General features: G+C 46.9%; 1 long non-coding RNA gene across 2 annotated transcripts in view; it reads right to left on the bottom strand.

Moving 5' to 3' along the window:
• The window catches only part of LOC134948846 (uncharacterized), a 129,708-nt gene extending 114,001 nt beyond the window's left edge, over positions 1-15,707 (bottom strand). For both annotated transcript variants that reach the window (XR_010183047.1, XR_010183046.1), the window contains exon 1: positions 15,480-15,707. This is a non-coding gene — a long non-coding RNA (uncharacterized LOC134948846). The remainder of the gene's footprint in view (positions 1-15,479) is intronic.
• Positions 15,708-25,136: the final 9,429 nt, after the last annotated feature.

Raw genomic sequence — 25,136 nt, 5'->3', positions numbered from 1 at the left:
TTGTCCCCACTTATTACCATGGCACCACAACCATCCCATGGGATATTCCTCTTATTCCATCTCTGTGTATTGTCTGCAGTACAGCAACTCTACCATCCATCATCAGTGTTCATACAGCATCTGTATAAATAACATCAGTGTATATACAGCCAGAGGTGTCACTAAGCCCCTTGAGACCCCGGTGCGGTGGGCACAAAAGGGGTGTGGCTTTGCTAGATGGGGGTGTGGCTTCAAATTATGGGGACATGGTCTTGCATGAAGGCGGCGTGGCTAGCTGTCCTGACCCCTGTTTTCATCATGCCGGGGGTCCGGGAGGAGCGGGCTGCCCCCGGGTAGTGTTCCTGCTGCAGTGCCAGCTCCTACACGGTGACAGGAGCTGGGGTGCTGCACTGTAATGTTACAGTGCAGCACCCGGCTACTGTCACTGAGCAGGAGCTGGCACTTTGGTGTCATCCTTTGGTGGGTGACACCCAGGTGTGGGTCGCACCCCCCGCAACCCCCTTGTGATGGCACTGTATACAGCATCTGTATGCCTCACATCAGAAGATCTGTGGTTAGTTCTCCAAGATGTTTGGAACAACCTCCCTGTCGAGTTCCTTCAAAAAACCTGTGTGCAAGTGTACCTAGAAGAATTGATGCTGTTTTGAAGGCAAAGGGTGATCAAACCAAATATGACTTTTGATTTAGATTTCTCTTCTGTTCATTCACTTTGCATTTTATTGGTTGCTAAAAAAAAACTGTTAACACTTCCAGTTTTGAAAGCACTATTACTTTGCAGCATTTTTCCACACCTGCCTAAAACCTTTACACAGTACTGTGTGTGTGTGTGTGTGTGTGTGTGTGTGTGTTTGTGTGTGTGTGTGTGTGTGTATATATATATATATATATATATATTAGTGATGAGAGGGTTCGGTTCCTCGGAAACCGAACCCCCCCGAACTTCACCCATTTTACACGGGTCCGAGGCATACTCGGATTCTCCCGTATGGCTCGGTTAACCCGAGCGCGCCCGAACGTCATCATCCCGCTGTCGGATTCTCGCGAGATTGTCGCCGCCATTTTCACTCGTGCATTGGAAATGTTAGGGAGAGGATGTGGCTGGCGTCCTCTCCGTTTATTCATTGTTGAGTTGATGCAAATATTTGTGCTTGCTTATATCATTGTGGGGACTGGGGAACAGCTTTATATTAATATAGGAGGATTACAGTGCAGAGTTTTGCAGATCAGCGACCACCAGTTTTATCCGTTCTCTGCCTGAAAAAAACGCTCCTTATCTGTGCTCAGTGTGCTGCATATATCTGTGCTCACACTGCTTAATTGTGGGGACTGGGGAGCAGCTGTATTATATAGGAGGAGTACAGTGCAGAGTTTTGCTGACAGTGACCACCAGTATACGTTGTCTGCCTGAAAAACACTCCATATCTGTGCTCAGTGTGCTGCATATATCTGTGCTCGCACTGCTTTATTGTGGGGACTGGGGACCACCAGTATAATATTATATAGGAGGAGTACAGTTCAGAGTTTTGCTGACCAGTGACCACCAGTATACGATGTCTGCCTGAAAAACACTCCATATCTGTGCTGCATTGTGTAGTATATAGTAGAGATGAGCGCCGGAAATTTTTCGGGTTTTGTGTTTTGGTTTTGGGTTCGGTTCCGCGGCCGTGTTTTGGGTTCGACCGCGTTTTGGCAAAACCTAACCGAATTTTTTTTGTCGGATTCGGGTGTGTTTTGGATTCGGGTGTTTTTTTCCAAAAAACCTAAAAAACAGCTTAAATCATAGAATTTGGGGGTCATTTTGATCCCAAAGTATTATTAACCTCAAAAACCATCATTTCCACTCATTTTCAGTCTATTCTGAATACCTCACACCTCACAATATTATTTTTAGTCCTAAAATTTGCACCGAGGTCGCTGGATGACTAAGCTAAGCGACTCTAGTGGCCGACACAAACACCTGGCCCATCTAGGAGTGGCACTGCAGTGTCACGCAGGATGTCCCTTCCAAAAAAACCTCCCCAAACAGCACATGACGCAAAGAAAAAAGAGGCGCAATGAGGTAGCTGTGTGAGTAAGATAAGCGACCCTAGTGGCCGACACAAACACCGGGCCCATCTAGGAGTGGCACTGCAGTGTCACGCAGGATGTCCCTTCCAAAAAAACCTCCCCAAACAGCACATGACGCAAAGAAAAAAAGAGGCGCAATGAGGTAGCTGTGTGAGTAAGATAAGCGACCCTAGTGGCCGACACAAACACCGGGCCCATCTAGGAGTGGCACTGCAGTGTCACGCAGGATGTCCCTTCCAAAAAACCCTCCCCAAACAGCACATGACGCAAAGAAAAAAAGAGGCGCAATGAGGTAGCTGTGTGAGTAAGATAAGCGACCCTAGTGGCCGACACAAACACCGGGCCCATCTAGGAGTGGCACTGCAGTGTCACGCAGGATGTCCCTTCCAAAAAACCCTCCCCAAACAGCACATGACGCAAAGAAAAAAAGAGGCGCAATGAGGTAGCTGTGTGAGTAAGATAAGCGACCCTAGTGGCCGACACAAACACCGGGCCCATCTAGGAGTGGCACTGCAGTGTCACGCAGGATGTCCCTTCCAAAAAACCCTCCCCAAACAGCACATGACGCAAAGAAAAAAAGAGGCGCAATGAGGTAGCTGTGTGAGTAAGATAAGCGACCCTAGTGGCCGACACAAACACCGGGCCCATCTAGGAGTGGCACTGCAGTGTCACGCAGGATGTCCCTTCCAAAAAACCCTCCCCAAACAGCACATGACGCAAAGAAAAAAAGAGGCGCAATGAGGTAGCTGTGTGAGTAAGATAAGCGACCCTAGTGGCCGACACAAACACCGGGCCCATCTAGGAGTGGCACTGCAGTGTCACGCAGGATGGCCCTTCCAAAAAACACTCCCCAAACAGCACATGACGCAAAGAAAAAAAGAGGCGCAATGAGGTAGCTGTGTGAGTAAGATAAGCGACCCTAGTGGCCGACACAAACACCGGGCCCATCTAGGAGTGGCACTGCAGTGTCACGCAGGATGTCCCTTCCAAAAAACCCTCCCCAAACAGCACATGACGCAAAGAAAAAAAGAGGCGCAATGAGGTAGCTGTGTGAGTAAGATAAGCGACCCTAGTGGCCGACACAAACACCGGGCCCATCTAGGAGTGGCACTGCAGTGTCACGCAGGATGTCCCTTCCAAAAAACCCTCCCCAAACAGCACATGACGCAAAGAAAAAAAGAGGCGCAATGAGGTAGCTGTGTGAGTAAGATAAGCGACCCTAGTGGCCGACACAAACACCGGGCCCATCTAGGAGTGGCACTGCAGTGTCACGCAGGATGGCCCTTCCAAAAAACACTCCCCAAACAGCACATGACGCAAAGAAAAATTAAAGAAAAAAGAGGTGCAAGATGGAATTGTCCTTGGGCCCTCCCACCCACCCACCCTTATGTTGTATAAACAGGACATGCACACTTTAACCAACCCATCATTTCAGTGACAGGGTCTGCCACACGACTGTGACTGATATGACGGGTTGGTTTGGACCCCCACCAAAAAAGAAGCAATTAATCTCTCCTTGCACAAACTGGCTCTACAGAGGCAAGATGTCCACCTCATCATCATCCTCCGATATATCACCGTGTACATCCCCCTCCTCACAGATTATCAATTCGTCCCCACTGGAATCCACCATCTCAGCTCCCTGTGTACTTTGTGGAGGCAATTGCTGCTGGTCAATGTCTCCGCGGAGGAATTGATTATAATTCATTTTAATGAACATCATCTTCTCCACATTTTCTGGATGTAACCTCGTACGCCGATTGCTGACAAGGTGAGCGGCGGCACTAAACACTCTTTCGGAGTACACACTTGTGGGAGGGCAACTTAGGTAGAATAAAGCCAGTTTGTGCAAGGGCCTCCAAATTGCCTCTTTTTCCTGCCAGTATAAGTACGGACTGTGTGACGTGCCTACTTGGATGCGGTCACTCATATAATCCTCCACCATTCTTTCAATGTTGAGAGAATCATATGCAGTGACAGTAGACGACATGTCCGTAATCGTTGTCAGGTCCTTCAGTCCGGACCAGATGTCAGCATCAGCAGTCGCTCCAGACTGCCCTGCATCACCGCCAGCGGGTGGGCTCGGAATTCTGAGCCTTTTCCTCGCACCCCCAGTTGCGGGAGAATGTGAAGGAGGAGATGTTGACAGGTCGCGTTCCGCTTGACTTGACAATTTTCTCACCAGCAGGTCTTTCAACCCCAGCAGACTTGTGTCTGCCGGAAAGAGAGATCCAAGGTAGGCTTTAAATCTAGGATCGAGCACGGTGGCCAAAATGTAGTGCTCTGATTTCAACAGATTGACCACCCGTGAATCCTTGTTAAGCGAATTAAGGGCTCCATCCACAAGTCCCACATGCCTAGCGGAATCGCTCCGTGTTAGCTCCTCCTTCAATGTCTCCAGCTTCTTCTGCAAAAGCCTAATGAGGGGAATGACCTGACTCAGGCTGGCAGTGTCTGAACTGACTTCACGTGTGGCAAGTTCAAAGGGCATCAGAACCTTGCACAACGTTGAAATCATTCTCCACTGCGCTTGAGACAGGTGCATTCCACCTCCTATATCGTGCTCAATTGTATAGGCTTGAATGGCCTTTTGCTGCTCCTCCAACCTCTGAAGCATATAGAGGGTTGAATTCCACCTCGTTACCACTTCTTGCTTCAGATGATGGCAGGGCAGGTTCAGTAGTTTTCGGTGTTGCTCCAGTCTTCTGTACGTGGTGCCTGTACGCCGAAAGTGTCCCACAATTCTTCTGGCCACCGACAGCATCTCTTGCACGCCCCTGTCGTTTTTTAAATAATTCTGCACCACCAAATTCAAGGTATGTGCAAAACATGGGACGTGCTGGAATTTGCCCATATTTAATGCACACACAATATTGCTGGCGTTGTCCGATGCCACAAATCCACAGGAGAGTCCAATTGGGGTAAGCCATTCCGCGATGATCTTCCTCAGTTGCCGTAAGAGGTTTTCAGCTGTGTGCGTATTCTGGAAACCGGTGATACAAAGCGTAGCCTGCCTAGGAAAGAGTTGGCGTTTGCGAGATGCTGCTACTGGTGCCGCCGCTGCTGTTCTTGCGGCGGGAGTCCATACATCTACCCAGTGGGCTGTCACAGTCATATAGTCCTGACCCTGCCCTGCTCCACTTGTCCACATGTCCGTGGTTAAGTGGACATTGGGTACAGCTGCATTTTTTAGGACACTGGTGACTCTTTTTCTGAGGTCTGTGTACATTTTCGGTATCGCCTGCCTAGAGAAATGGAACCTAGATGGTATTTGGTACCGGGGACACAGTACCTCCAACAAGTCTCTAGTTGGCTCTGCAGTAATGATGGATACCGGAACCACGTTTCTCACCACCTAGGATGCCAAGGCCTCAGTTATCCGCTTTGCAGTAGGATGACTGCTGTGATATTTCATCTTCCTCGCAAAGGACTGTTGGACAGTCAATTGCTTGGTGGAAGTAGTAAAAGTGGTCTTACGACTTCCCCTCTGGGATGACCATCGACTCCCAGCAGCAACAACAGCAGCGCCAGCAGCAGTAGGCGTTACACGCAAGGATGCATCGGAGGAATCCCAGGCAGGAGAGGAATCGTCAGAATTGCCAGTGACATGGCCTGCAGGACTATTGGCATTCCTGGGGAAGGAGGAAATTGACACTGAGGGAGTTGGTGGGGTGGTTTGCGTGAGCTTGGTTACAAGAGGAAGGGATTTACTGGTCAGTGGACTGCTTCCGCTGTCACCCAAAGTTTTTGAACTTGTCACTGACTTATTATGAATGCGCTGCAGGTGACGTATAAGGGAGGATGTTCCGAGGTGGTTAACGTCCTTACCCCTACTTATTACAGCTTGACAAAGGCAACACACGGCTTGACACCTGTTGTCCACATTTCTGTTGAAATACTTCCACACCGAAGAGCTGATTTTTTTGGTATTTTCACCAGGCATGTCAGTGGCCATATTCCTCCCACGGACAACAGGTGTCTCCCCGGGTGCCTGACTTAAACAAACCACCTCACCATCAGAATCCTCCTGGTCAATTTCCTCCCCAGCGCCAGCAACACCCATATCCTCCTCATCCTGGTGTACTTCAACACTGACATCTTCAATCTGACTATCAGGAACTGGACTGCGGGTGCTCCTTCCAGCACTTGCAGGGGGCGTGCAAATGGTGGAAGGCGCATGCTCTTCACGTCCAGTGTTGGGAAGGTCAGGCATCGCAACCGACACAATTGGACTCTCCTTGTGGATTTGGGATTTCGAAGAACGCACAGTTCTTTGCGGTGCTTTTACCAGCTTGAGTCTTTTCAGTTTTCTAGCGAGAGGTTGAGTGCTTCCATCCTCATGTGAAGCTGAACCACTAGCCATGAACATAGGCCAGGGCCTCAGCCGTTCCTTGCCACTCCGTGTGGTAAATGGCATATTGGCAAGTTTACGCTTCTCCTCCGACAATTTTATTTTAGGTTTTGGAGTCCTTTTTTTACTGATATTTGGTGTTTTGGATTTGACATGCTCTGTACTATGACATTGGGCATCGGCCTTGGCAGACGACGTTGCTGGTATTTCATCGTCTCGGCCATGACTAGTGGCAGCAGCTTCAGCACGAGGTGGAAGTGGATCTTGATCTTTCCCTAATTTTGGAACCTCAACATTTTTGTTCTCCATATTTTAATAGGCACAACTAAAAGGCACCTCAGGTAAACAATGGAGATGGATGGATACAAGTATACTTATGGATGGACTGCCGAGTGCCGACACAGAGGTAGCTACAGCCGTGGACTAACGTACTGTGTCTGCTGCTAATATAGACTGGATGATTGATAATGAGATGAAATCAATATATATATGTATGTATATATAATATCACTAGTACTGCAGCCGGACAGATAGATAATATATTTATTAGGTAATGATGACTGATGACGGACCTGCTGGACACTGTCAGCTCAGCAGCACCGCAGACTGCTACAGTAAGCTACTATACTCTATAGTAGTATGTACAAAGAAGAAAGAAAAAAAAAACCACGGGTAGGTGGTATACAATTATGGATGGACTGCCGAGTGCCGACACAGAGGTAGCTACAGCCGTGGACTAATGTACTGTGTCTGCTGCTAATATAGACTGGATGATTGATAATGAGATGAAATCAATATATATATGTATGTATATATAATATCACTAGTACTGCAGCCGGACAGGTAGATAATATATTTATTAGGTAATGATGACTGATGACGGACCTGCTGGACACTGTCAGCTCAGCAGCACCGCAGACTGCTACAGTAAGCTACTATACTATAGTAGTATGTACAAAGAAGAAAGAAAAAAAAAAAACACGGGTAGGTGGTATACAATTATGGATGGACTGCTGAGTGCCAACACAGAGGTAGCTACAGCCGTGGACTAACGTACTGTGTCTGCTGCTAATATAGACTGGATGATTGATAATGAGATGAAATCAATATATATATGTATGTATATATAATATCACTAGTACTGCAGCCGGACAGGTAGATAATATATTTATTAGGTAATGATGACTGATGACGGACCTGCTGGACACTGTCAGCTCAGCAGCACCGCAGACTGCTACAGTAAGCTACTATACTCTATAGTAGTATGTACAAAGAAGAAAGAAAAAAAAAACCACGGGTAGGTGATATACAATTATGGATGGACTGCCGAGTGCCGACACAGAGGTAGCTACAGCCGTGGACTAACGTACTGTGTCTGCTGCTAATATAGACTGGATGATTGATAATGAGATGAAATCAATATATATATGTATGTATATATAATATCACTAGTACTGCAGCCGGACAGGTAGATAATATATTTATTAGGTAATGATGACTGATGACGGACCTGCTGGACACTGTCAGCTCAGCAGCACCGCAGACTGCTACAGTAAGCTACTATACTATAGTAGTATGTACAAAGAAGAAAGAAAAAAAAAAAACACGGGTAGGTGGTATACAATTATGGATGGACTGCCGAGTGCCGACACAGAGGTAGCTACAGCCGTGGACTAACGTACTGTGTCTGCTGCTAATATAGACTGGATGATTGATAATGAGATGAAATCAATATATATATGTATGTATATATAATATCACTAGTACTGCAGCCGGACAGGTAGATAATATATTTATTAGGTAATGATGACTGATGACGGACCTGCTGGACACTGTCAGCTCAGCAGCACCGCAGACTGCTACAGTAAGCTACTATACTCTATAGTAGTATGTACAAAGAAGAAAGAAAAAAAAAACCACGGGTAGGTGATATACAATTATGGATGGACTGCCGAGTGCCGACACAGAGGTAGCTACAGCCGTGGACTAACGTACTGTGTCTGCTGCTAATATAGACTGGATGATTGATAATGAGATGAAATCAATATATATATGTATGTATATATAATATCACTAGTACTGCAGCCGGACAGGTAGATAATATATTTATTAGGTAATGATGACTGATGACGGACCTGCTGGACACTGTCAGCTCAGCAGCACCGCAGACTGCTACAGTAAGCTACTATACTATAGTAGTATGTACAAAGAAGAAAGAAAAAAAAAAAACACGGGTAGGTGGTATACAATTATGGATGGACTGCCGAGTGCCGACACAGAGGTAGCTACAGCCGTGGACTAACGTACTGTGTCTGCTGCTAATATAGACTGGATGATTGATAATGAGATGAAATCAATATATATATGTATGTATATATAATATCACTAGTACTGCAGCCGGACAGGTAGATAATATATTTATTAGGTAATGATGACTGATGACGGACCTGCTGGACACTGTCAGCTCAGCAGCACCGCAGACTGCTACAGTAAGCTACTATACTCTATAGTAGTATGTACAAAGAAGAAAGAAAAAAAAAAAACCACGGGTAGGTGGTATACAATTATGGATGGACTGCCGAGTGCCGACACAGAGGTAGCTACAGCCGTGGACTAACGTACTGTGTCTGCTGCTAATATAGACTGGATGATTGATAATGAGATGAAATCAATATATATATGTATGTATATATAATATCACTAGTACTGCAGCCGGACAGGTAGATAATATATTTATTAGGTAATGATGACTGATGACGGACCTGCTGGACACTGTCAGCTCAGCAGCACCGCAGACTGCTACAGTAAGCTACTATACTATAGTAGTATGTACAAAGAAGAACGAAAAAAAAAAAACCACGGGTAGGTGGTATACAATTATGGATGGACTGCTGAGTGCCGACACAGAGGTAGCTACAGCCGTGGACTACCGTACTGTGTCTGCTGCTAATATAGACTGGATGATAATGAGATGTAGTATGTATAAAGAAGAAAGAAAAAAAAACCACGGGTAGGTGGTATACAATTATGGATGGACTGCCGAGTGCCGACACAGAGGTAGCTACAGCCGTGGACTACCGTACTGTGTCTGCTGCTAATATAGACTGGTTGATAATGAGATGTAGTATGTATAAAGAAAAAAGAAAAAAAAACCACGGGTAGGTGGTATACAATTATGGATGGACTGCCGAGTGCCGACACAGAGGTAGCTACAGCCGTGGACTACCGTACTGTGTCTGCTGCTAATATAGACTGGATGATAATGAGATGTAGTATGTATAAAGAAGAAAGAAAAAAAAAACCACGGGTAGGTGGTGGTATACAATTATGGATGGACTGCCGAGTGCCGACACAGAGGTAGCTACAGCCGTGGACTACCGTACTGTACTGTGTCTGCTGCTAATATAGACTGGATGATAATGAGATGTAGTATGTATAAAGAAGAAAGAAAAAAAAAACCACGGGTAGGTGGTATACAATTATGGATGGACTGCCGAGTGCCGACACAGAGGTAGCTACAGCCGTGAACTACCGTACTGTGTCTGCTGCTAGTATAGACTGGATGATAAATAATGATATAAAAAATATATATATATCACTACTGCAGCCGGACAGGTATATATTATATAATGACGGACCTGCTGGACACTGTCTGTCAGCAGAATTAGTTTTTTATAGAATAAAAAAACACCACACAAGTCACACGACGAGTGTTTAACTTTTTCAGGCAGACAATCACAATATACTGGTGGTCAGTGTGGTCAGGTCACTGGTCAGTCACACTGGCAGTGGCACTCTGGCAGCAAAAGTGTGCACTGTTTAATATGTACTCCTGGCTCCTGCTATAACCTATAACTGCTCCCCAGTCTCCCCCACAATTAAGCTGTGTGAGCACAGTCAGATATTATACATAGATGATGCAGCACACTGGGCTGAGCACAGATATGGTATGTGACTGAGTCACTGTGTATCGTTTTTTTCAGGCAGAGAACGGATTATATTAAATAATAATAAAACTGCACTGGTGGTCTCACTGGTCAGTCACTAGTATAACTAACTAACTACTATCAGCAAAATTCTGCACTCTCTGAGTACTCCTCCTAAGCTCCAGTAAATGAAGTGTCTCACTCTCACTCTCCTATCTATTTCTAAACGGAGAGGACGCCAGCCACGTCCTCTCCCTATCAATCTCAATGCACGTGTGAAAATGGCGGCGACGCGCGGCTCCTTATATAGAATCCGAGTCTCGCGATAGAATCCGAGCCTCGCGAGAATCCGACAGCGTGATGATGACGTTCGGGCGCGCTCGGGTTAACCGAGCAAGGCGGGAAGATCCGAGTCGCTCGGACCCGTGTAAAAAAACATGAAGTTCGGGCGGGTTCGGATTCAGAGGAACCGAACCCGCTCATCTCTAGTATATAGTAGGAGTACAGTGCATAATTTTGCTGACCACCAGTATATAATATATAGGAGTACGGTACAGAAGGCCACTGCTGTACCTACCTCTGTGTCGTCAAGTATACTATCCATCCATACCTGTGGTGCTGAAATGATGGGTTCGTTAAAGTGTGCATGTCCTGTTTATACAACATAAGGGTGGGTGGGAGGGCCGAAGGACAATTCCATCTTGCACCTCTTTTTTCTTTCATTTTTCTTTGCATCATGTGCTGTTTGGGGACAATTTTTTTGAAGTGCCATCCTGTCTGACACTGCAGTGCCACTCCTAGATGGGCCAGGTGTTTGTGTCGGCCACTTGGGTCGCTTAGCTTAGTCACACAGCTACCTCATTGCGCCTCTTTTTTTCTTTGCATCATGTGCTGTTTGGGGACTATTTTTTTGAAGTGCCATCCTGCCTGACACTGCAGTGCCACTCCTAGATGGGCCAGGTGTTTGTGTCGGCCACTTGTTTCGCTTAGCTTAGTCACACAGCGACCTTGGTGCGCCTCTTTTTTTCTTTGCATCATGTGCTGTTTGGGGACAATTTTTTTGAAGTGCCATCCAGTCTGATACTGCAGTGCCACTCCGAGATGGGCCAGGTGTTTGTGTCGGCCACTTGGGTCGCTTAGCTTGTTGTTGTTTTTGAATTTCCGACTTGTGTTGTTCAAGGTTTTGTATAATTATACTCCCACCTTTATCTGCCGGGCGAATTACGATATTAGTGTCTTGCTTCAAAGATTTTAAAGCCTGTATATATATATATATATATATATATATAAATGTGGGAGGGGTGCTGGTGCAGTGCCTGCTGCCGTGCAGGTGTAGTCTCACTGCTTACCTCGTGCCGTGCTTTCACCTTCAGGATCCAGAAACCTCAGCGGACCTGGACTCTTCAATGGAACCTGGACACGGTGATCCCCTTCCAGAAACAGACGACGAATGAGCGAGGAAGGAAAGGAAAACAGTGAAGGAGTATCAACTCTTTTCCAAAGAAAAAGAGTATAATCCAGGGGTGGCAGCGACCTTCACCGGTTAGGTGAAATTCATCATTGGCATAAAGCCTCACCCACCCAATTTTCACCTAACAGCGCTCTAATGCTGAGGTGTACCCTGGACCTTGCACAGCCGAGCAAGGTCCACTGAAACGGCGCTTAGGGGACAGAAGGACACAGGGACAGACAGACACAGATGATGCTCACTGTTGCCAATCTTCCTCTTCACTTACAGGTCCCTGTAAGGAGGCAAAACAAACCACAGCCGTGTAGGGCCAGCCAACAGCTAACCTAGTGTGCGTCTGCTACACTAGCATCAATTACAGAGCCCTCAAACTAACTCAGTGTATGTGGTGCAACACAAACTATGCACAAACTTTATAACAACTTTGCCCTGCAAACAACAATCACAACAGTACAGTACAAGAAATAGCAATGTCCTGTCCCTTTAAATTCCTATCTGCTTACTGTTGTGACTAAGTGTGTGGAGCTGAACACACAGAGGAAAAACTTATTTTAGATTACTGGGGAGTGGGAGCCGCACAACCTGCCCACTTCCCCATGCTGCTTAATTGGGCCTATGGCTCAGAAACTTGCAAGGGGCACTCTATTTATACTGGGCCTAGTGTCCCCTGACTGCACACAGGCCTGACTTTATCCCACAGGCCTATAGCCTGCCTAACTTGGGGTCGGTTGGAGTGACCTGGTCCTAGTGCTCAGATCACTCTTATTCAATGTGGCTCAGCCTCAGGCTTACAAGCCCGCCTACAGTGGGCTTATTCCTGGTGACCTGGGTCTAGTGCCCAAGGTCACCTTATACCCCCTAATGGGCTATACTTCACCTAGGCCTAATGCCCTCTGATATGTGTAACCCTTTCCTACCCACTATTTCCCTGCAGTGAGGGGGTTACTATCAGTGACTACTAAGGCGTGCCTCCACCCAAGCACTTATGTAGTTTAGGCTTGCTTGGGAAAGCCAATGAAGAGCATGTATTAATACCCTTCCCCTAGGTTGCACTTTGACCTGTACCTTCACAACTGTCTGTTCTTCCTTGTGTTTCAGATTCACTCCAACGGTCATCAACTGGATTCTCAATTAACCCTATTGGTAAGTATTTATGGCAAATAAAACACAACCACTTCTCTCACTTATAACTTTGAAATTATATTGTAATAAATCTTTATCTCAGCTTATCTCTTTATATCATAGAATATCCTATATACTCTATACCATACATTTCCAACTGCATGCATTACAAAAAAAATACTCTTTGAAATAACACCTATAGGTGTTTGAGTGACCCGGGTACTCTTAGGGTGATAGTGCACTATAGGGCCCATAAACCTATGAAAACAGCAGCATTTAGTACAGACTATGTAACATCATTACTAAACCATAAACTTCAATTCTCCCTTTAGCTAGTGAAAGGCCTCTTGGCTCAGTCTGGAAAATTATTGCAACAGTTACTGTCCTATATAATGTTACAAATGTTTCTCTGTGGTCTGCTGAGTAGAAGGTATTTCTTAACTTACATGTATCAAACACTAACAATCGGATTTTTCCCTTCACAGTAGATGTGTATTTGTAGCTATACAATTTTATATGGTACTCCTTGGGACGTTGGTATATCTGATCCCTGGCGGCTGTACCTCCTTAACCAACTGTATTCCTGTGTATTTCCTAACACAAGGGTCTTCTATGTTCCTGCAGAGTTTTAGTGTTTAAGCTGTCCCTTAGACGATATCCGGGTTAGAAGCAATATATGAAATACAATCACAGTCTTGGTGTACTTGAAGTAGTTTGGCTCATAACAGTAGAGTCTTTTATATGCTGACTACCAGTCTCTTCACCTTGTACTTAGACTACCAGTCTCTTCACCTTGTACTTATGGAACAGGTGAATTGTTCAGCATCTATTTATAAAATGCAGATTAATTTGGACTATCCCTTTACTATTGACTCTGCTTTTATTTGCTGTCTTTATATAAATGCTGCGCTTAATGTCTTGGTCTCCGCTCTTACTGTTTCCTAAGCAGAACGACACCCTTTGTAAACATAGCAGTTCCTATCCTTCAAAAATTAATCCTCAGGGCTGCTTAATGTTCCGATTCGCCTGCACCAGTGCTAATTTGATGCTGTGCAACACTGGTAACTGACACTGCTAGAAATATTTATGCAGCGCTACTATAGTCCTTGGGCACAGTTCCACAGGTACATATACATAGCCCTCTAGCACTTTCCAGCTTTCTTAATTTCTTATGATGGAGCAGGAACCGATACTGTACAATCCACACTGGACCAATGATGCAATAAAATTTGATTTATCTGTACTATAGTTGGCTCCTCTATATCTGTTGTCTAGCGCCAGTATAATCACTCCCACTCCTGTCATAGACTAGAGCGATAGTACTGCTGGTGTAAGGTGTACGATGAATATCAGCTTAAATACACTTACACCTCCGCCCATTGATGCTGCAGTAAGGGGCTCTCCCTACTCCTCCTCTCTCATTTGCATAGGCCACTTCTTCACTGCTTATAGGCGCCTCACTCTGTGGCTCGGCCCGGGGTTAGGGTGTGTGTGGCTGTTGCTAGGCTGCTACTGGTGTCTATGTTGTTATAGCACCGGCCAACTCCGCTTCCCCTCTCGCTGCTTCTGCTGCTCAGAGGACTCTAAGAGGGCTCTCCGCCGGGTCACACCACCTTCCCCTGCCTGCCTGGAAGACTCTGCGGGGGCAGCGTGCAGTGCAGGGCCGGATTAAGCCTTGGGGGTGCCCGGGGCACTTAAGACAAGGGGGCCCCCAGTGGAAGGTTGGGAAGTGTATTTTAGATTGTGCATACCCCCAACATGACTCATTCCAGGAGGGACAAAATACTTTATATCTGGACTTCCTTCTTAATACATGATTGGTGTCACCTGTGTTGAACTATTTAATAGATAAGAAAGGTATTTCAACACAGGTGATTGCAGTGATAACTTAAGACAGCATGTTATCCCTCCAGGACTGGATTATATTAGGATGTATGGACTGTGTATATTAAATATAACCCAATGTGGTATATTAGATTTAAACGAATAGTTTAATAATGCATGGTTACGGTTTATAGCTCCACCTATTCAATGACAACTATTTTATAACATTTTCTTGTAGTGGAACAAAGATAACTTAAACAACCTTAAAATACACATAGAAAACAGATCTATAATTTATCCTGTCACATGCAAGAATAGTAGCAGCAGCCTCTGTACTACTTACACACTGGTACAGGACTCAGGAGGACTCTGTATGTGTGTCTCTCTCTAGACCCTAATTAGATAACAGATTACACAGGACTCAGACACCCAGTCAGGGAATTAAAGAAGCTGTGATACCCGTGTCACTTACAGCTTTCTCCACCCTCCTATCTCTCCTCTGGTCGGACAGCTCAATTGGTAGCTCATAAAACCTGATACTCTGCCTGCAATGCATGCTGCCCAGCTCGCATTCTGGCTGTCTGGTTCTGCTACTGCATAAGAGGGAAAGCTAGCGATGTTAGTGTGCTCTTGCTGGGGGGCCCTCTAACAAAGGGGGGCCCGGGGTACAGTATGCCCTGCGACCCCCCCTTAATCTGGCTATGGTGCAGTGGCACAATACCTCAGTGTGATCTCCTCCTCTCCTCCCGATGCCTGGAAGGATAGCTGGCAGGTACTATGCAGACTCCGGGCTCCCGACTGCGTCTTCTCTGGGCTGCGTCACACTCTCACCGTGCTCCCCCTTGTAAAGTTCTGCTGGTTCTCCCTAGTGGCTGTCACTTGTCTCCTCTCACCGCTCCCGGGGCTGGCTGTGTTCAGCAGTTCCCAGCTGCATCCAGTCTCCTGCATCACCAGCACCAACTGACTTTTGTGCACCTGCTCTCCTCGGTCTCTGCCATTTGACCGTTATAGCAGCGTGAGGGTCAGTTTCTGGAACAATCTCTCCAGCTGTCCCATAAGTAGTATCAGCCCTGTACACCATGTAATCATTACCAGCCACATACATAGTTAAATATATATATAATGGAAAATACATGAATTCATTTATATACACCATTACATAGTATAATTCAATGGGTCATAGTAACTTGTCATACCTCTAAATAAAGTCCCATGGTCTTCCTATGTTAGGGCCCTACATATGGACATGGACATAGGCCTAATGCCTGACTATACCCTTCGGGTCTAATGCCCGCCTACTGCGCCACAGGCCACTGACCCTGTCTGTTCCCCCGAGCCTAATGCCCATTCCCTGATGGTCTAGCGAGGATGGGGGGGGGGGGGGAGGTGACAGGTGCCAGTGGGAGAGGCACCAGGGGGGCTCTTTTTCATTCCTTCCCTTGTGGCCTCTCCGGGTCCTCAGCCTTACTCTTCTTCCGCTGGCCAGTCCTGGCCAGGGGCACCGCCGTCGCCTCTCCGCGTCCAGCTGCCGCTGGACATCTTCTTCCTGGATCTGATGTCACTCACCAGGGGTGGGGCCTATGACACGGCGTGCACTGATTAGCTTGCCACGGCTGCCCGTAACTGGCCAGCACTCCACGAGCCGTGATTGGCTCGCAGAGGTCACCGGATTTGAAATGCCGCAGCCGGCGCTTCTCATGGGCTGCCAAATTGGCGCCAAGTTTAAAGTGCCGCTGCTGCGGTGCTATCCGTTGACGATTCTGGTCCGGCGCAGGGAACCAATACACAGTCCCTGCAACGGACACCTGCCGCTGCTGCACAACCAACGCTGGGGACAGCCAAGCTGCCCCAGCTGCTGTCTGACTCGGTGCCCTGCAGGAGACACAGATCCCATGCATTCTGATGGGAGCACACCGTCCCAGCGCCGATACACATCTCCACATATATTCTTTTTTAAGTAAAAGATAAAACTGTGTAAAAAATGACTGATGACTCCACAGTCCATGCCATTCTCTACAAGACCTATAAAGTGGTCTTGTGGTATCTGGTACCTGGACGTTACCAGTAGTTTCTTTGTAACTCATGTAAGCTGCGAGGTGGATCTCGCCACATATCACAGATGCTCAATTGGATAAATAAACACCTTTTATAAAATTAACATTTCGGGGGAAAAGGATAACGATTCTAATGTCTAGGATGTCACAAGGATGCCCAACTCTGTGTATTCAGTTCTGCGCAATAGTTATCACAACATGCTTTATAATACAGTTATGCACATCATATGGTGCTGTATAGTATTATACAGAAGTTGAATAAACAAATATTCAAGCCATTGGTAGAGGATCTTTCACATGAGAGCTTACAATCAAAGGCAGGGCTGCACAACTTGTAGTCCTCCTGGCTCACTGTGTCACTTCTTTGATAAGCTCCATAGACTGGCATAAATATATGATTTTAAAAATATATATTTTTCCCGAGAACACATTTATAACAAAAACATCAATGCACCTACTTGGACAGCATTGATCTAAGTAATTTCAGATACACTGGGGGTGATTCAGAACCACAAGTGGACAAAGTACAGGGGGGTACACACGGAGAAATCTGACTAGATTGCTTATTATTTTTTATTATTAGCAGTTTCTTAGATAGTGCAGCATATTCCGTTGCGCTTTACAATTAGGACAACAGTTATAGAACAAAACTGGGCAAAGACAGACAGACATAGAGGTAGCTCTGCTCGCAAGCTTACAATCTATAGGGAAATAGGCATTGATACACAAGGATAGATGATACCTGTTACATAATGGTTCCCCAGATTGCTAGGTTCTTAGTGGATTGTATGATATGATCACCCAGCAATGTTGGAAGACAAAATAGAAATTAAGCACGAATCTCTCTGTGTGTATGCCCATAGCGAGAGTGATGCGCGGCCCCGCGTGTCGCTATCGCCGGTTCTAGATTGTGCTGCAGGCACAATCCAGTCAGGTCGCTCACTTCACTGTTGTGTGAAGTGAGCGCCCCCCCCCCCCCATTCCTCTGCTCAGCACACATCCTGAGTGCTGAGCAGGGGGAGAGATGTGTGCTGAGTGGTCAGTGATAGATCGCTCAGTACACATCCCTACGTGTGTACCCCCCTTACCATTTGTCATTATATGGAGATTTCCTGGCCTACAGGTAGCAGCTGCAGCCGCCAGCTTGCACGATCCCATGGGTCACGCAGCCGGCTGATGGTGCCGGGGTAGTTCCCATACTCAGTACTGCAGTTCGGAATAGTAATGCAGCAGGAGGCTGCATTACCATATTAGTGCTATCCGTGCTGCTTCTGTGTAAGCAGCAGCAATAGCACCTCCATCCACATCTGAATGAGGGCCAATGTTCCAGAGACGTTGAAATCATTTTATGGCAGTCAGACAATGATACAGTTGTTTTTCTGTATACCTATACCATATGTTACACACTTATAAGTGATAACAAAGATAGTTTGCAGGGGACTTTTAAGAGAGACAATTAGATCTTGATAAAACTGTGATATCTGTGCAGACTTTTGTTTTCCACAGTTAATATCAAAGGTTTAAAATAATGATGATCCATAACATGACTGCCTGTTTTTTTATTTGAATAGATGCTTAAGGTGGTCCCTGGCTGTATGTCACCCAGTTGTGTGCTGTTCTTCGGTAACCTGTAACTTGTAGCAATGATGACAAAATGAAAGTAGCCGTGTTGTGAAAGTAGGTTAATGTTGAGGTTGTGTTGGTGAGGGCAGTCCGGAGGGTGTTGTGGAGAATGGCAGCTGGAAGCCAGAGTGTGACATACATCTGTGCAGTAGGGACTCTGGGAGCCAGGAGGTGTTAGGCTGGCTACTGCTTAAGTTAAATAAATAGCTGTCCTTTATTTGCAATCACGCCCCTCACCCACTCCATCCTTCACCTATACCAGGACAGTCAGCAAAGCTAAAAGGAGCAGAATGGTTGATAGAGAGCAGTCAGCAGCACTGGACTCAGGACAACACAGACACACAGTCAGGGCCGGTTCTTGCCCTTTTGGCGCCCCAGGAGGGAAATAGGGGCGTGGCTTCATACAGGGGGTGTGGACAGTTACGCCCCCTGTACAGTAGAGTAGCGCCGCTGAAAAAAAAATAAAAAAATGAATACTTACTATCCCCGCTCCCGACCGCTGCAGACCTCCGCCGGCGCCGCTCCTCGGATCTGGCATAGACAGACACTAGAGGTCAATTATGACCCCTAGCGTCTGTGTCAGTCCCACAATGCTGTGCGGTGCGTGATGACATCATCGCGCACCGCACAGCAAAGGTCCTCTCCATGAAGGGAAACTAGACGCGTAGCGTCTAGTTCCCTTCACAGCGGGGACACAGCGGGCAGCGGGGGACACAGCGGGCAGCCGGGGGCACAGCAGTAGCGGATCTTGCCATGGTGCGGCGCCCTCCGGATGGCGGCGCCCCGGGCAAAAGTCCTGCTTGCCCGTGGCAAGATCCGCTACTGCACACAGTATTGTGTGTATTTTAGGGGGTAATTCCAAGTTGATCGCAGCAGGAAATTTTTTAGCAGTTGGGCAAAACCATGTGCACTGCAGGGGGCAGATATAACATGTGCAGAGAGAGATAGGGTGTGGTGAGTTCAATCTGCAAACTAAATTGCAGTGTAAAAATAAAGCAGCCAGTATTTACCCTGCACAGAAACAAAATAACCCACCCAAATCTAACTCTCTCTGCAAATGTTATATCTGCCCCCCCTGCAGTGCACATGGTTTTTCCCAACTGCTAAAAAATTTCCTGCTGCGATCAACTTGGAATTACCCCCTATATCAGTAACTAAACTGACAGCATGCATAGTAAAGCTCACATTCCTATACGCCCCCTCACACTCTGCATTACCAAGTGCTTTGTGTCGCCTTCCCCCTGTCTGTCAAATTCCTGCAAATCATATAAATGTAGTAACTTCTGCCTAAAACCCTATTTTCTCTTTTAAATCTAATTTGGGTTTCCACATTATTCTGCCACAGGCCACAGGCTTGCCCACTTTCCTGTGTGTATTCAGGCAGTGCAACTACAGCCATTCTAAAATGCCTGCAAAGTGTTTTTGTAGGGTGTAGTACGGGTGACCGGCGGTCTCCTGACCGCCGGTCACATCACCGACGCCGGGATCCCGGCAGCATACCGACGCCGGGATCCCGGCGGGGAGGGGCGAGTGCAGCAAGCCCCTTGCGGGCTCGCTGCGCTCGCCACGCTGCGGGCTCGGTGGCGACCTGCGGTCGCCACGGGATCTATTCCCACTCTATGGTATCGTGGACACCCACGAGTGGAAATAGTCCCTGTTGGTCGGCATGCCGACCATCAGGATAGTGAGCCATCGGGCTCACGGAGGAGGTCATGTGACTGTCGGTCAGCCGACCGGCGGTCACATGACTACCACCTGTTTTTGTAACCTCTTATACTGAATATTCATGCTTTATTGTTTTATAATATTCACTGATAACACAAAGTCATGAGGTATTTACTAAAGGGAGGTACACACAGAGAGATCAGTGCTTAAATTCTAAGCAATCTGGCTAGATTGCTTAGAAATTAAGTACGGATCTCTCCGTGTGTAGGGTGCTGGCAACAGTGATGCGTGGTCCCGCACGTCACTATAGCCAGCTCTAGATTGCCAAATCTAGTGGTGATCGCTCATTTCACCGCTGGGTGAAATGAGCGGCCTCCCCCACCCCATCCTCGATCAGCACATATCGCGCTGAGTGCTGAGCGGGGGGAGAGATGTGTGCTGAGCGGTCTGAGCTAGATCACTCAGCACACATCTCCCCCATGTGTACGGGGCCTAAGGGCATACCTTTATAAAGCTGATCATATGCTACAGTCTGACATAGTGGGATGTGTGACCTCCAAATGATCGCTGTGCTGGCTGAGAAATGAGGGTGTGTGATGACTGCATCAGCAGATGGTCATTAGCTAAATATAATGAATGGGCCCCTTACAAAACATGCCAAATGACAGTAAACCGACGTCGGCATCCCGGGCGCTAGAATGCCAGCAGGGGGGGGGGGGCGAGCACAACCAATCCCCTTGCAGGCTCGGTGGTGAGCTTATCTCGACACAGGTTCTATTCTTCCTCTATGGGTGTCATGGACACCCATACAGGGGGGAATCACCTACCTTGCCAGTGTATAGTACCCCTGCCGGGATTCCAGCGTCAGTATTGAGACAGCCGGGACCCGACGGGCGGTATGTTAACCGCATACCCTCTTCATGTATGGTCAGAATACCCTTAAATGTGGTTATTTGGCAAAATAACCGTATTGTAGCATTCTATTTGTTCTATAGCTCTACATTAGAGATGTGCACCGGAAATTTTTCAGGTTTTGGTTTTGGATTCGGTTCCACGGCCATGTTTTGGATTTGGACGCGTTTTGGCAAAACCTCCCTGAAATTTTTTTGTAGGATTCGGGTGTGTTTTCGATTCGGGTGTTTTTTACAAAAACCCCTCAAAAACAGCTTAAATCATAGAATTTGGGGGTTATTTTGATCCTATAGTATTATTAACTCAATAACCATAATTTCCACTCATTTCCAGTCTATTCTGAACACCTCACACCTCACAATATTATTTTTAGTCCTAAAATTTGCACCGAGGTCGCTGGATGACTAAGCTAAGTGACCCTAGTGGGCGGCACAAACACCTGGCCCATCTAGGTGTGGTACTGCAGTGTCAGACAGGATGGCACTTAAAAAAATTGGCCCCAAACATCACATGATGCAGAGATAAAAAAAATTAAAAAAAGAGGTGCAAGATGGAATTGTCCTTGGGCCCTCCCACCCACCCTTATGTTGTATAAACAGGACATGCACACTTTAACAAACCCATCATTTTAGCCACAGGGTCTGATACATGACTGTGACTGAAATGACTGGTTGGTTTGGGCCCCCACCAAAAAAAGAAGCAATCAATCTCTCCTTGCTCAAACTGGCTCTACAGAGGCAAGATGTCCACCTCATCATCATCCTCCGGTTCCTCACCTTTTCGATTCCTCACTGTGTACATCCCCCTCCTCACAGAGTATTAATTCGTCCACACTGGAATCCACCATCTCAGGTCCCTGTGTACTTTCTGGAGGCAATTGCTGCTGGTGAATGTCTCCACGGAGGAATTGATTATAATTCATTTTGATGAACATCATCTTCTCCACATTTTCTGGAAGTAACCTCGTACGCTGATTGCTGACAAGGTGACTGGCTGCACTAAACACTCTTTCGGAGTACACACTGGAGGGGGGGGGCAACTTAGGTAAAATAAAGCCAGTTTGTGCAAGGGCCTCCAAATTTCCTCTTTTTACTGCCAGTATACGTACGGACTGTCTGACGTGCCTACTTGGATGCAGTCACTCATATAATCCTCCACCATTCTTTCAATGGTGACAGAATCATATGCAGTGACAGTAGACGACATGTCAGTAATCGTTGGCAGGTCCTTCAGTCCGGACCAGATGTCAGCACTCGCTCCAGACTGCCCTGCATCTCCGCCAGCGGGTGGGCTCGGAATTCTTAGCCTTTTCCTCGCAGCCCCAGTTGCGGGAGAATGTGAAGGAGGAGCTGTTGACGGGTCACGTTCCGCTTGAGTTGACAAGTATCTCACCAGCAGGTCTTTGAACATGTGCAGACTTGTGTCTGCTGGAAGGAGAGATACAACGTAGGCTTTAAACCTAGGTTTGAGCACGGTGGCCAAAATGTAGTGCTCTGATTTCAACAGATTGACCACCCGTGAATCCTGGTTAAGCGAATGAAGGGCTCCATCCACAAGTCCCACATGCCTAGCGGAATCGCTCCGTTTTAGCTCCTCTTTCAATCTCTCCAGCTGCTTCTGCAAAAGCCTGATGAGGGGAATGACCTGACTCAGGCTGGCAGTGTCTAAACTGACTTCACGTGTGGCAAGTTCAAAGGGTTGCAGAACCTTGCACAACGTTGAAATCATTCTCCACTGCGCTTGAGTCAGGTGCATTTTCACTCCTTTGCCTATATCGTAGGCAGATGTATAGGCTTGAATGGCCTTTTGCTGCTCCTCCATCCTCTGAAGCATATGGCGGGGCAGGTTCAAGTGTTTGCTGGTGCTCCAGTCTTCGGCACGCGGTGACTGAATGCCGAAAGTGGCCCGCAATTCTTCGGGTCACCGACAGCATCTCTTGCATGCCCCTGTCATTTTAAAAAAAATTCTGCACCACCAAATTTAATGTATGTGCAAAACATGGGACGTGCTGGAATTTGCCCACATGTAATGCACGCACAATATTGGTGGTGTTGTCCGATGTCACAAATCCCCAGGAGAGTCCAATTGGGGTAAGCCATTCTGCGATGATGTTCCTCAGTTTCCGTAAGAGGTTGTCAGCTGTGTGCCTCTTATGGAAAGCGGTGATACAAAGCGTAGCCTGCCTAGGAATGAGTTGGCGTTTGCGAGATGCTGCTACTGGTGCTGCCGCTGCTGTTCTTGCTGCGGGAGGCAATACATCTACCCAGTGGGCTGTCACAGTCATATAGTCCTGTGTCTGCCCTGCTCCACTTGTCCGCATGTCCGTGGTTAAGTGGACATTGGGTACAACTGCATTTTTTTAGGACATTGGTGAGTCTTTTTCTGACGTCTTTGTACATTCTCGGTATCGCCTGCCTAGAGAAGTGGAACCTAGATGGTATTTGGTACCGGGGACACAGTACCTCAATCAATTCTTTAAGTCCCTGTGAATTAACGGAGGATACCGGACACATGTCTAACACCAACACAGCTGCCAAGGCCTGAGTTATCCGCTTTGCAGCAGGATGACTGCTGTGATATTTCATCTTCCTCTCAAAGGACTGTTGGACAGTCAATTGCTTACTGGAAGTAGTACAACTGATCTTCCGACTTCCCCTCTGGGATGACGATCGACTCCCAGCAGCAACAACAGCAGCGCCACCAGCAGTAGGCGTTACAATCAAGGATGCATCGGAGGAATTCCAGGCAGGAGAGGACTCGTCAGACTTGACAGTGACATGGCCTGCATTCCTGTCTAAGGAGGAAATAGACACTGAGGGAGTTGGTGTGGTTTTCACGACCTTGGGTACAAGAGGAAGGGATTTAGTTGTCAGTGGACTGCTTCCGCTGTCACCCAAAGTTTTTGAACTTGTCAATTACTTCTGATGAATGCGCCACAGGTGACGTATAAGGGAGGATGTTCCTAGGTGGTTAACGTCCTTACCCCTACTTATTACAGCTTGACAAAGGCAACACACGGCTTGACACCAGTTGTCCGCATTTTTTTTTAAATAATTCCACACCGAAGAGGTGATTTTTGTTGTAATTTGACCAGGCATGTCAATGGCCATATTCATCCCACGGACAACAGGTGTCTCCCCGGGTGCCTGACTTAAACAAACCACCTCACCATAAGAATCCTCCTGGTCAATTTCCTCAGCACCAACAACACCCATATCCTCATCCTTGTGTACTTCAACAGTGACATCTTCAATTTGACTATCAGGAACTGGACTGCGGGTGCTCCTTCCAGCACTTGCAGGGGGCGTGCAAATGGTGGAAGGCGCCACCTCTTCCCGTCCAGTGTTGGGAAGGTCATGCATCGCAACCAACACAATTGGACTCTCTTTGGGGATTTGTGATTTAGAAGAACGCACAGTTCTTTGCTGTGCTTTTGTCAGCTTAAGTCTTTTCATTTTTCTAGCGGGAGGATGAGTGTTTCCATCCTCATGTGAATCTGAACCACTAGCCATGAACATAGGCCAGGGCCTCAGCCGTTCCTTGCCACTCCGTGTCGTAAATGTCATATTGGCAAGTTTACGCTTCTCCTCAGATGCTTTTAATTTTGATTTTTGGGTCATTTTACTGAACTTTAGTTTTTTGGATTTTACATGCTCTCTACTATGACATTGGGCATCGGCTTTGGCAGACAACGTTGATGGCATTTCATCGTCTCGGCCATGACTAGTGGCAGCAGCTTCAGCACGAGGTGGAAGTGGTTCTTGATCTTTTCCTATTTCTCTGACGTCCTAAGTGGATGCTGGGGACTCCGTCAGGACCATGGGGATTAGCGGCTCCGCAGGAGACAGGGCACAAAAGTAAAAGCTTTAGGATCAGGTGGTGTGCACTGGCTCCTCCCCCTATGACCCTCCTCCAAGCCTCAGTTAGATTTTTGTGCCCGGCCGAGAAGGGTGCAATCTAGGTGGCTCTCCTAAAGAGCTGCTTAGAGTAAAAGTTTGTTAGGTTTTTTATTTTCAGTGAGTCCTGCTGGCAACAGGCTCACTGCTACGAGGGACTTAGGGGAGAGAAGTGAACTCACCTGCGTGCAGGATGGATTGGCTTCTTAGGCTACTGGACACCATTAG

Source organism: Pseudophryne corroboree, chromosome 8, assembly GCF_028390025.1.
Source record: "Pseudophryne corroboree isolate aPseCor3 chromosome 8, aPseCor3.hap2, whole genome shotgun sequence".
In the NCBI taxonomy this organism is placed as follows: domain Eukaryota; kingdom Metazoa; phylum Chordata; class Amphibia; order Anura; family Myobatrachidae; genus Pseudophryne; species Pseudophryne corroboree.
Note: the sequence above shows the minus strand (reverse complement) of the source record. Positions and strands in the feature narration are given on the sequence as shown.